The sequence below is a fragment of the Rattus rattus genome, chromosome 9, assembly GCF_011064425.1.
Source record: "Rattus rattus isolate New Zealand chromosome 9, Rrattus_CSIRO_v1, whole genome shotgun sequence".
Lineage (NCBI taxonomy): Eukaryota > Metazoa > Chordata > Mammalia > Rodentia > Muridae > Rattus > Rattus rattus.
Window position 1 is genome coordinate 35,011,643 of NC_046162.1, and position 12,302 is coordinate 35,023,944.

General features: G+C 47.1%; 1 long non-coding RNA gene across 1 annotated transcript in view; it reads left to right on the forward strand.

The window, feature by feature from the left end:
- Nucleotides 1-585: 585 nt before the first annotated feature.
- LOC116909465 overlaps nt 586-12,302 on the forward strand; it is a 90,313-nt gene continuing 78,596 nt past the window's right edge. The window contains exons 1-2 of the long non-coding RNA XR_004389074.1: nt 586-637; nt 787-944. This is a non-coding gene — a long non-coding RNA (uncharacterized LOC116909465). The remainder of the gene's footprint in view (nt 638-786; nt 945-12,302) is intronic.

Below are 12,302 nucleotides of genomic sequence, written 5' to 3' on the forward strand. Positions count from 1 at the left end.
GGCGGGGGAGCTCAGAATAGCTCCACTGACAGCTTGGGATGGGTGGGCAGCCCTAATTTTATCTGCTGCAGTTCCTCGAGTTACACCGACAGTGAAGTGCCCTTCCCAGATGGCTCGGGGTAGCTTTGGAGGGGGATCACGTCCCTCAGCAGGCTCTGCGAAGACCCTTCGGTGTGAGCCCTGTGGTGGGTATGCGCTCCCACCCCTGCAAGGCTTGGCATTACTGCTGGGGAGTCCATTTCTGTTTTGCTGAAGCCTGTTACTAAGCCCTACACTCCCACGCTAGTCTTCCTCAAATTCAGGATCTGGTGTTAAACAGTCATTGCTAACTCCATCGTGAAGGCAGAATGAGTGAGGGCCAGTGTTGACTAACTCCTTAGGGGGTGCCCTTGGGGAGATTGTGAGACCCTTACAAGGTGGAGCACGTGCACATGTATGCTTCTGACACCATGGTGATGTGTGCCACCATGCCTTGCCACCATTACGGACCGAATCCCTTCAAACACTGAGCTAACATGAACTTTTCCTTCAGGTGGTTCTTCTCAGGGATTTGGTGACAGCAATGAGAAAACTAATGAATGAAGTGTCTGGGCCAGGGCTCAGGGTAGAGCTTGGGCTCTTTCTTTATTGTCCAAAGGTGAGCTACCCTGAAACCTTTTTCTCTCCCCTCATCTTCTATCCCCTTCTTCCTATCCTCTATTCATTAGAAATGACTCACTGGCAAACTGTATTTGTTACACTCTCATTATTGTGACCAGAAACACGAAGGCTCATTTTGGGTTATAGTTTGCAGGTACAGTCCATCATGGCGGATGCAGGAGAATGAGGCAGAGGGTCGCATTGTATTCACCCTCAGGAAGCAGAAAGGTGAATGCTGGTGCTCAGCTCTGTTTCTCCTATTTGTTCAGTTCAAGACTCGAGTCCCCATGCTACCCTCCTTCGGGGTGGGTCTTCCCTCCTCAGTTAAACCTCTCTAGAATATCCTCACAGGCATTAGCCAGAGATGTGTCTCTGATGTGATTCTAAAGTCCAGTCAAGTTGACCAAGAAGATTAACCTGTTGCACCAACTCACATGGAAGCAGAGGTGGCTCTCAGCTCTGTGGTGGGTGGGTGTGGAGAATGGTAGACTTGTGAGCACAAACTCCATGACAGCAGACAAGCAGGAGAGAGTGCGACATGAAAGAGAGAAGGTGGGTGTGGCATTCTAGCTGAAGGGCTCTGGGAGACAAAGGCTGAGAAGTCAAGGGCTCTGGGTGACAGAGCCAGTGAGAGGTTTCCTGTACAGATCTGGGAATCAGTGGTAGGAGTATGGGTATTGGACTAGACACCATCTGGGTCTACATTTGAATTTTCATGGATTCATTTCTACACTGACTGGGTCCTTAAAACCTAGAGCCAAAGACTGGATCCTTAAAACCTAGAGCCAAAGACTGGGTCCTTAAAACCTAGAGCCAAAGACTGGGTCCTTAAAACCTAGAGCCAACTGGCTTCTGTTACTCCCTGGGGTTGCAGAGATAGAACCTCTCCCTCAAAGCCCTGGGGACACCCTTGCTGGGAGATTTACTAAGCTGGTCCAGGGATCTGAGGTGAAGCCTGGGAACTTGCATGTACCCACCTTTCCTCAGTGCCTGGGGACTATTCATCAAACCCTTGCAGACATCCTTATGAAGACCTGTCCAGGTAGTCTGGGACTAGGCAAGGACATGGACGGCCCTGTAGTTGGTGGGATTTGTGTCCTTTCTATCATTCTAGAAGGGTTTAGAAGGAGTGGGAGATCTTTTGAGCGGAAGCCGAGAGGTCTGAGAAAGTGCTTCTGGTTGATTGTGGATATGGTTGTCCCTCAGGGAAGAGGCTGCATGGGGAAATGTCCCAGCCATGCTGAGCCTCCTCAGTGAGGGACTGCCTCTGTGTATCTCATTAACTCTCTCACACATTCCGTGACTCCCATTAGCTGCTCTCTGATCTGCCTCTCCCCTGGGCCAGGTGTCGAAACCTGGTAATTTACTGGCAGATCCTCTGTGTTCCTTTCTGGTGTGGGAAGAGGGAACTGGAATTATATTTAAGGTCAGGTGCTGACAAGGAGCTGTGATAGGCAGCCATCCCTGGACATGAAGTACAAAGCTGGAGGGAGAGTCCTCTAGCGACTTTGAAGAGGTTAAGCTGCTATGATGATGGGGGTAGTCCTGGAGCTGAAAGTGAACCCCACTAACAGCAACCAGCAAGATGGGGCTCAGCAAACTGAATTTGTAAACAGCTAGAGTAAGTCTCTAGCTCAGAGACTCAAACCCAGAGAACACAGCCCAGGACTGCCTTAGTCTGCAGCCTTCAGTGTCTATACATCAATGTCTGTGACCTCCCGCGTCTATAGTCTCCAGTGTCTGTGGCCTCCAGTGTCTGTGGTCAACAGTGTCTGTGGTCTATAGTGTCCTGAAGCAGAGAATCCAGGGAGCTACAGAGCTGCGAGATAACTCACATGGATGACTTCAACTGCTGGGTTTGCAGTCAGCTTGTTACTTGCACCAGTCATTGACTACAGTGGGGGTCACAGCTATCAGGTTATACGATACTGGGTGTGTGGCAGTTGTGAACTGCAGGGGGCCTCGGCCAGGATGTGACTTGCCTTGTGGCTGTGGTGACTCAGTTCCCTGTGGTCTTGTGACACTCCTCCCATAGAGCCCCTGGGAGTCACATGACAGCTCACTTTTTTATGTCTAGCACAGCCACATTTTATTGTTGAATTAGCAGGAATAACAGCAGCATTTTAGTGGCTGATTGGGACCCGTATATTAGCAACTGTATTAATAAAGCTCATGGTGACAGGAGACCAGGAGAGTGAGAAAATGAGACACTGTATTTATCCCCAGTGCAAAATCCTTTTTATTATTAAAGACACTGTGTTAACTGAGGATAGATTTAAGGCCTGCTGGTAATTTTATTGAATAATCAGCAGCTCAGGGTCCCCACGGCAGCCTGAGCCTGAACCCCTCATCTGGGCTTCCTGAGAAAGCTGTAGAGCTGTAGCACTGGCTCCGAGCCCCTCCCACAAGCCACCCTCCCTGTTGGTGGGTCCTGGCCAGGAGTCAGGGTGAGTCCTTGTTCACCTTGAGCAGAGGGAGGTAAAAACCAGTGTGAGTCCTGGGGTGTCTGAAGACAGAACTTGTGGAGCCATTGTTAGAATAGTGGGGTGATGACTTGGGACCCTGTCACAGGTGCGTCTACCCCATAGCCTATGGGGTGCACGTGCCCAGGATGGCTGTGAACGCAGCCAACACAAAATCATTAACTTAGGGTGTGTGTGTGTGTGTGTGTGTGAGAGAGAGAGAGAGAGAGAGAGAGAGAGAGAGAGAGAGAGAGAGAGAGAGACCTCTGACATCGCTCTACCTTAATGTTTTGAGAGAGAATCTCTCTTCAAACCTGGCTAGGTTGGTCAGCTAATGAGCTCCAAAGCCCCTCTGGTCTCTGTGAGCTGGTGTTAAAGATTCATGCCACCATGCCTGGCGTTTTACATGAATTCTGGGATCCGAACTCGGGTTCTTATGCTTGTGTAGCAAGTGCTTTATCTTGGCCCCATTGTGAGACTTTCTTTGCTTTTTTTTGGTAACTTAACTGTGTGGTTCTCTAGTGTGAACTTTGTGGATGGCAACATGGTGTCACTGTGCCAGAAAACTGGACATGCCTACAGGTACTTTGTTTCTCTAAGGGGGCTACGTATGTAGAGGGTCCTTATACTCCAGCAGTAGCCAGCCTGGATACTTCATCTGTGCTTGGTCTTATCCAGGGCCTAGCTGACTCTGTAGCCAAGGTTCCCAGCTTTGGAGAGGGAGGGTGCACCAGGCATTGGCTGGATGAGCCTTGGAATGAAGGGTAGCTGGGTGGAAGGACCCCTGAGTGGAGGGGCCCTTGGATGATGAAGTTTTCATTGGTTTTCTCGAGTAAAGCATGTGGTCTGTCAAGGGGACACTACTTAAGATCCTAGCAAGCTGTTCATCCTCTGGACAATTTAGAAGCTAGATTATGGGTCAGGAGGGAGGGCTGAGTACATGTTTGTAGCTCAGAAGTAGAGTCCTTGCCTGCCATGCACAAGACCCAGGTTCGATCTCTTAGCACCACCATAACAAACAAAACAGGGAAAGAATCCAGGATGGCTGGCAGTCAATAGTGCAAGCAAGGCCTGCTTCTCCAGACCAGAGCAGATCACTTGAGCAACATGTATTCCACTCTAGTGCAGGTCCTTTCACTGTTTCTATGAGGGCCTATGCAACATCCTTCTTAGCCTGATCTCTCTCTGGTCTCTAGTCATGGACTCAGTCCATGGCCAGTCCATAAAACATTCTGGGTGGAGAGGAGCTCCTGGGGCACAGGTAAGGAAGAGAAAGAATGTGGGCTTTGGAATATGACTGGCCTACCCTGCAGCTTGTCACTGGGCTGGCCACATGATAGCCATCTTAGACATGTGATTGACATCTGTAAGCCCTACTGCCCTCAGCTGTTAGTGATGACTACCATGTCTAACTCCCACGGTAGTAAGGATTAAAAGAGAATGAATGAATATATGAATGAGTACACATAAAAGGTTTTCATCTCTGACACATAGAGGACACTAAGTATAGGGCATACTGTTAATTCTAGAAAGAATTAGCTGACTCTCATTGACGCTTCCCGGCAACAAGGAGGTCAGTTTTTGACCTGTTCTTTCTACAAGCATTTGGCGCTGTATGTTGGCCATATGATGTGTGTCAAATAGTAGGCGCTCAATAAATGCTCATTGAATGGACAGCCTAGGGATGTGCACTTATGGGTTGGGGGTCTGGTGGAGAGGGTTTCTGGTTTTCTTTACAACACTTAATTAATCTCATTCTGCTTCCTGCTGCCAAGCCTTAGAGATTGGGGTGTAGCAGGGAGATCTCAGGGGGAGATCCGTTTGTCATGGCAGGGAGTTAGTATCCAAGAACACAGTCTGCATTTCTTAGCTTCCTGTGGGCACTGGAAGCCCCTCTTGCCTCTCTCTCCTGTGCTCCTCCTTTCTCCAGTGTTGCGATTTGAATGAGAATGTCCCCCAGGCTCATGCTTTCGAACACTTGGTCCCTAGTTGGAAGGGCTGTTCCCAGAGTTTTAGGTTTGTAATCCCATGTAGGAAGAGTTGCAGTTGACATTTTTTGGAGTCCAGTTCCTTACCTCCACAAAGGGCTCTCCATTTCCAGGGTCTGTAGAACACTTGTGACTTGGCAGTCTGCTGGGGAGCCATCTTATGTCAATAAAATAAGAGTTGGCCCTTCTGCCTGCTGTCCTTGGTATTGAAGATACCAAGGTATGACTGCCTGGGCCTGGGAGTCCTTGGAGAGCATTTCGAGGCTCAGCAGTTGGCAGCCTTTGGGGGGGAAGCTAACACCATCATCTTCACAGATTAACTGATCAAAGGTTATCAAGGATCTGGAGCCCTGAGTAGCTCAGCCATTCTGGGGGTGAACGCTGGAAAATCTGGGTGATTCTTTATTGCCTCTATTTTTATTATCAGCAAAACTTTAATTACAGCTCTCAGTAAACCTACTACCTTCTGCCAGCATTTACAAGGCAATAAATTTCCCTTTCTCCCCTTTCACAGTCCGAGCCCACAATAGGGCAGTGGGTATGCATGGGAAGATATTGATTCCCCCAAAGAAATTATAACGGCATTTGTTCTCAAGTAAACACATGGAGAGGCTATTATAACACAGGGAAGAGTCGATTGTCTCTGCTTTATTAAACAACACAACGCTCAATGGGAAAGCCCATCTAAATTACCAAGAGATTGGTAGAACAGACAGGCAGCGAGGCCTACAGTGAGGCTTTGAGTGGGAGGTGAGAAGGGAGGCTTTGTCTCTCTCCCTGTTTCTCACTCCCTCTTCAAATCACCTGGCTCCTCCCATCGATCCCCCTGCACTCCTGTAACATCAGAGGGGCATTGATCCTGGCTTTCAGCAAGAGGGTGGGCAGCCCAGTGCAAGCTGGCAGACTCGAAGCACGTACGAGGCCTGCCAACTGGCTAATGGCCCCATGGGTATTGGCAGACAGTAAACAAAAAGCCTTTTAAAATACTTCCTGTTGTGTTACTGGCAGGTAGGGAAGGTTGATACATCCATCAGTCTAATTTGGAAAATGGAACGTGGCCCAGGGTTGCTTTGGAAGACTCAGGAATGCACCCTGCTCAGCATAGAGGGTGGTGGGCCGTGACCTAGCTCCCAGGAGGCAACTTCAAGCGGAACGTTTTATTGTGCACAACTCAGCCTGGAATCCCACAAGAGCTCTGTTGAGAGCAGAAGCCTGAGGATGCCTGTGCTGTGTTAGAGCGTTCTATATACATTTTCCACAGAACGGGAACTGGTATCCCGTTAAGAGAAAGATAACTTGCTGGGGTTACTCCCCATGATGTAGTACGTCCATAAAACATGGAGCAAAGCTAAATAAAGTTCTCTGTAGTAGAACTTTGAGGATCTTCATGATAATACGAAGCATGAATCTGGAAGAAGAGAAAATCCTATGCAAAATTTGAGCACCAGAAAAAAAAATGAAATCTGTTAAGTCTTACGTTTACGTAGTGAGAGCGTGGGTTGTAGAAGTCAGAGGACATCTTGCTGGAGTCGGTTCCCTCCTTCTGCTCGGTGGGTCCTGAGGGTCAAGCTCAGGTGGCAAGCACCCTCACCGGCTGAGCCATCCCACAGTAGAAATTCCTGTCTCGTTAGGATCAAGGAGTTAACAGTTCTACCCTGTGAACCGAACAGAGACGGACTGTAGTGAGACGTGGGTTTCTCTTGCTGGTGGCCTTCTAGAACCAGGCGCTGAGTGAGTCTGGGGAGAAGCGTAGTAGGTGCTTTTCAAAACAACTTAAGGAAGGAAGCATTTGCTTTGGGTCACTGCCAAGTGTGGTCTATCACACTGGGAAGTCGTGATGCCAGGAACCTGAGGCAGCTGGTGTCATGGCATCCACAGGCAAGGAAGCACAGGGAGCTGGACGCTAGTGCTCAGCTTAGAAATGCCAGTGAAAGAGAGGAACAGCAAGAGGTTGAAGGCAAGACAGAGGGCCAGTGGTAAGGACGTCATTTCATGATGCTAAGTGGGTCAAGGTCCCAGGATAACAAGTCCAAAGAGTAACACCTGGTGCGGAGAAGAATCGCGAGGGAGCTCCAGGGAGGAAACATGCCACTCAGGAAGTAGTTAAGGTCTACCCATTATACAGGTGGGTATGTGTCACGACTGGGATTCTTCCTATGTGCAAGGCCTAGCAACCTGAAGTCTGGAAACTTCCCTGGGAAAGTTAGAGTGGTATCTGTCACTCTCCTGGAACCCAGGCATCTAGAGAGCATGTTATAAGGTTGGAGACTCACAGATAGGATGTTGGAGTCAGGGGTGTGGTAGGGTAGGTGGGGTGTGGTGCAGTTGGGGTGGGGGTAGGTGTGTCCTGTCGTGGGGTGGGGGTGGGGTTGTGGTAAGGCAGCATTTGCCATTTCTCTTGAGCAGCTGTAAGGCACTACACAGCTGGGCTGAGGGGCAGTCAGACCTGCAGTCTAACGGTAAGTACTATACAGAACACCAAGCCTTCATTTCTGTGTCCTCAGGAGCCCCATTCTCCCTACTGTCTAATATTTATATCAGAGTCTGCACAACTGGGGCTCCCACACAGAGATGTGTGCTGAGGGATATGGACTGTGAAGTGCCCCCTGGCAGAGCATCAGGATCAGGACCCTTGCAAGAGTCAGTAGCAATAGTCCAAGGCATATCCTCAGTCTCTTGAAGGTCCTGGGCACCCAGTGTGCTTGTTTGCTTCCTCTAGGTGGCTTGTCTCCTGTGGTTTGAGTATGGCCGGTCTCTCCAAATTCACATGGAGGCCTAGCTCCTTGATATGGCTGTGTCAGGACGTGGATGTTTTGAGACAGTTAGGTCAGCGGTGCTACCTCATGAATGGGTTACTGCTAACTAATGGGAGTTCTAGCTGTCATGGTCACTCTTGAGCACAGGTGGTTTTAGCACCTGGGCTCCTTTGTCCCCTCTTTCTGAACATTATTCATTCTGCTCCCTGAGGGCCCAACGTGGATGTCATCTGAACCATTGTTATGCAGTCTCCGTGCGGATTAGATTTTCTATCCACCAGAATTGTGAGCAAACAGACTTCTTTTTCTCTGTGGATCCAGCCTTGGGCATTTTGTTATAGCAACATAAAATGAACCATGACACTATTTTTCCGGTCAGTGACGATGCAGATCAGGACCACTGAGGTCGCTGTTTTATGTGTTTATAGGGAACTGGTCTAGGTGGCTTATTTAGTTCTGGAGTTTTCACAATTCACTCTATTTTTTAAAAAAATTTCAAGAGTTATTTATATTTAGTGTAGAGAACTCAGAAGAAAGAGACCAGCAAGAATGAGTCATCCATGACCTTGACCCTGGGATAGCTATTACATTTCTTTTGGCCTTCTTAGTTTTTAAGACAGAATCTAAAATACATCTTACTTAATAGCTCTTTAGTTTTGCAACTAGAACGTTGAAAACGTTACACTCAAGGAAGGAAACATTTAGATAAGATCTACTCATTAAACAGGTGGGAAGTGTAACTAAACATTAAATATTTCAGTCGTATCAAGGGTATATTTTAAAACAAGCAAACACACATAAATTGTGGTGGTTTGAATATATTTGTCCCAGAGAGTGGCACTAATTGGTGGTGTGGCCTTGTCGAGTAGGTGTGGCCCTTTGGAGTAGATGTGTCACTGTGGGTGTTGGTTTTTAAGACCCTCCTCCTAGCTGCCTGGAAGACATCTTCTCCTGTTTGTCTTTGGAACAAGATGTAGAACTCTTAGCTCTCCTGCATCATTTCTGCCTGGCCGCTGCCATGCTCCTGCCTTGATGATGCTGGACTGAACCTCTGAACCTGTAAGCCAGCCCCAATTAAATATTGTCCTTATAAGAGTTGCCTTGGTCATGGTGTCTGTTCACAGCAGTAAAACCCTAACTAAAACAATACATTTATACTTGAAAATATTCTTGGTTTATTTTACACATATGGTTATTTTGCCTATATGTGTAGTGGTTCACCACATGTAAGCGGTGCCCGCGAAGGCCAGAAGAGGACATCTCCTGAACTTGGAGTTACAGATGGTTTGTGAAGAGGCCGTGTGGGGGCTGGGGATTAAATGTGGGTCTGTGGAAGAGTCCTGATGCTCTAAACCCTGAGCCATCTCTCCAGCCCCAAGTTATACTTTTTAAGATTTTAGTATTCTTTTCTGTTTTACTTTTTTTCTAAGTCTCTAACGGTGTGAAAAAATCTGAAAATTAAAAAACAAAACAAAACATAGAGTTCAGAAAATTAGCCTCTCTCAGAAGGGCACCTTCCATTTGTGGCAAACGTTTCCAGCTTCTTTGGTCCACAGAGACGATTCTCAGTTTTTGCCGGGCCACACCTACCCAGGGCAGCGCTCTGATGGCTGATGTGTGGAGCTAGCTGGGGCAAGCTGTCTTCTTTCCTTTACAGAGCTCCTCACTTTGGGTCATTTGCTGCTTGTCGTTTTCTTTTTTGTCTTTGGAAACAGTTTCACCCAACATTTGTGTCTCGACACGCTATGCCACAAAGGCAGACTTTCTTTTCTCTAGGAAAAAAAAATGTTGAGGCAGAACAGGTACCCAGCCAGACGGTATGATGTCAGTCTTGAGAGTCAACTTGATTGGCTTCAGGATCAGCGGGAGATGAGTACACCTACCTGTGCCTGCATCTGTGGTGGCATTTCCAGAAAGGACTTCTGAGGGAGCAGTGCAGAGCGGGAGTGTGGCACCTTCTCTTAGGCTAGGGGCCCGGATGCAATAAAGGGGGAACTAGAGAAAGTGAAGATACAGCATATTCTCTCTCTCTCTCTGCTTCTGGTCTGCAGTGAGCGGAGCAGCCTTTGCTCTAGGCTCCTGCAAGACGGATTCACCCTCTCCTGAATCCCCTTCCCTGCCTCCCACTCCCTCCACTCCCTTCCCCCACACCCTTCCCCTGCTCCCCTCCCTGCTCCTCTCCTCCCACCCCATTCCCTTCCCCCCTTCTCTTCCTGTTCTCTCCCACTCCCTCCCCCTGCCTTCCCCCCCTCAAGTGCCAGTGCCAGGAAAGGTGATATTGGAAGCCATGTAACTATTAAGCCTTTTTTCTTTCTTTTTTTTTTTTTTTTTTATTTTTTTTTTTTTTTTTTTTTTTTTTTTTTTTTTTTTTTTTTTTTTTTTTTTTTTTTTTTTTTTTTTTTTTTTTTTTTTTTTTTTTTTCTTTTTAATTTTATAAATTATTTTTTTTTCTGTTTTTTTTTTTTTTTATTTTTTTTTTATTAACTTGAGTATTTCTTATATACATTTCGAGTGTTATTCCCTTTCCCGGTTTCCGGCAAACATCCCCTTCCTCCCCCCTTCCTTATGGGTGTTCCTCCCCACCCTCCCAAGCCTTTTTTTTTCTTTAAGTGCCCTAGCTTCAGGTATTTTGTCACAGCAATGGAAAAAAAATGAACACAAGGATGAACCTGTGTTTACGGTTTTTCTTTTTTCTTTTTTTTTTTTTTTTTCTGGAGCTGAGGACTGAACCCAAGGCCTTGTGCTTGCTAGGCAAGTGCTCTACCACTGAGCTAAATCCCCAACCCTGTGTTTACGGTTTTCAGTTCATCTGATATACTATGTTTTAGAGAAGCCATGGTGACTCCCTTCGCATTTTAGCTCATGTTTCACCTGCCTGGGGTATGGTTCACTGTATAAGTTTTTGCAAAGCAGGCAGATGCAGAAGAACTTCAGGTTTTGATTCTTCACCTCCTGCTGTGTCCGCACAGTTTTTTCGTGTTCTCAGTATGTTCATTCATCTTTCTGCTTTCACTGGCTTCATGGTCTAGGTCAGTCCTGTGGGGTCAAGCGTTCCTGACATCTTCAGGCGAAGTTCTTAAACCAGAGGGAGTTGTGTGAAGACTTTTTCTGCTTTTTTTTTTTGATAGTCTAATCCAGGAGTGTTTATTTAAAATTGTCTTCTGGAAATTATAGCTGGATTCAGAATTGCTAAGTAAGAAAAGCTTATAGAGGCCATTCGTTCCACCTCCCAATTTGCCTGATGGGTAAACTGAGGCCCAGAGAGCTCCAAGTCAGAGGGTATGCTTTCCTGTTTCTGTCTGCCACTTCTTTCTCACTTTATCATTAAAGTGTAGTATTTAGGCTAGGGAGAAGGTTCAGTGGGTAATGCACGTGCTGTGCAAGTGTAGGGGCTGGAATTCTCCAGCACATAAGTAAAGGGATTCAAGAAGAGTGTGGCAGCTGCCAGTCACCCCAGCACTCAAGAAGTGGAGGCAAGAATCCCTGGAGCAAGCTGGCTAGACGAGCTGTGAGCCTGAGAGACCCTGCATCCACATACAAGGGAGAAAGTGATTGAGAAAGATACCCCATGCCAACCTCTGGGCTTCCACATGCACGTATGTGGGATTGTGCCTTCATACACACATGCACCTACAAACATGTGAACACACACATGGCACACACACACACACACACACACACACACACACACACACACACACACACACATATATATATATATATATATATATATATATATATATATATATATATATATCTCCAAAAGCAAATGAAGTGGTGGGACGATTCACTCTGTCCGGAAACATCTTGTTTCCCTACTCTTCCTGTGGGCTGCAGTTGGAAAGATCCGGTCTGAACCTGAATTTCCCAGGCTCCCACTCCCTGCTGGTCTAAAGGCCTTTGAGGCCTTTCTTTGCTAAAACAATGCAGAGTCACGACTGGAAACCAGCCCTTTGTGATGCTAAGTAGCCTTGAGAGATGTTGCCATGTTTTTGCATATTAATATTTGCTTTAATGAACTGACTAGAATCATTTATGCATAATTTATTGAAAATGGCACTGTAAAAGGTGTTTAAAATCATTTTCTTTCCTTAACACACCTTCAATATCGCTTTTTGGGTTTATTCCTCCAATATCCATAGGGAAACACTTCACTATTTTAGAAGCGAGGAGCTGTAGTTAATTACCCTCTGTGCTGGTTACTTCCTGTCAACTTGATACAAGCAAGAGTCATTTGGGAAGAGGGAACCTCAGTGGAGGAAGTGCCTCCATCAGACTGGCCGCCATCGGACTGGCCTCCATCGGACTGGCCTGTGGGTGTGTCTGTGGGGCATTTTCTTGATTAGTGATTCGTGTGGGCGGGCCCCGCCCACTGTGGGTGGTGCCACGCCTCAGCATGTGGTCATGAGTTGTCTAGGAAAGCGGGCTGAGCGAGCCAGGGTACGTTGTTCCTCCAT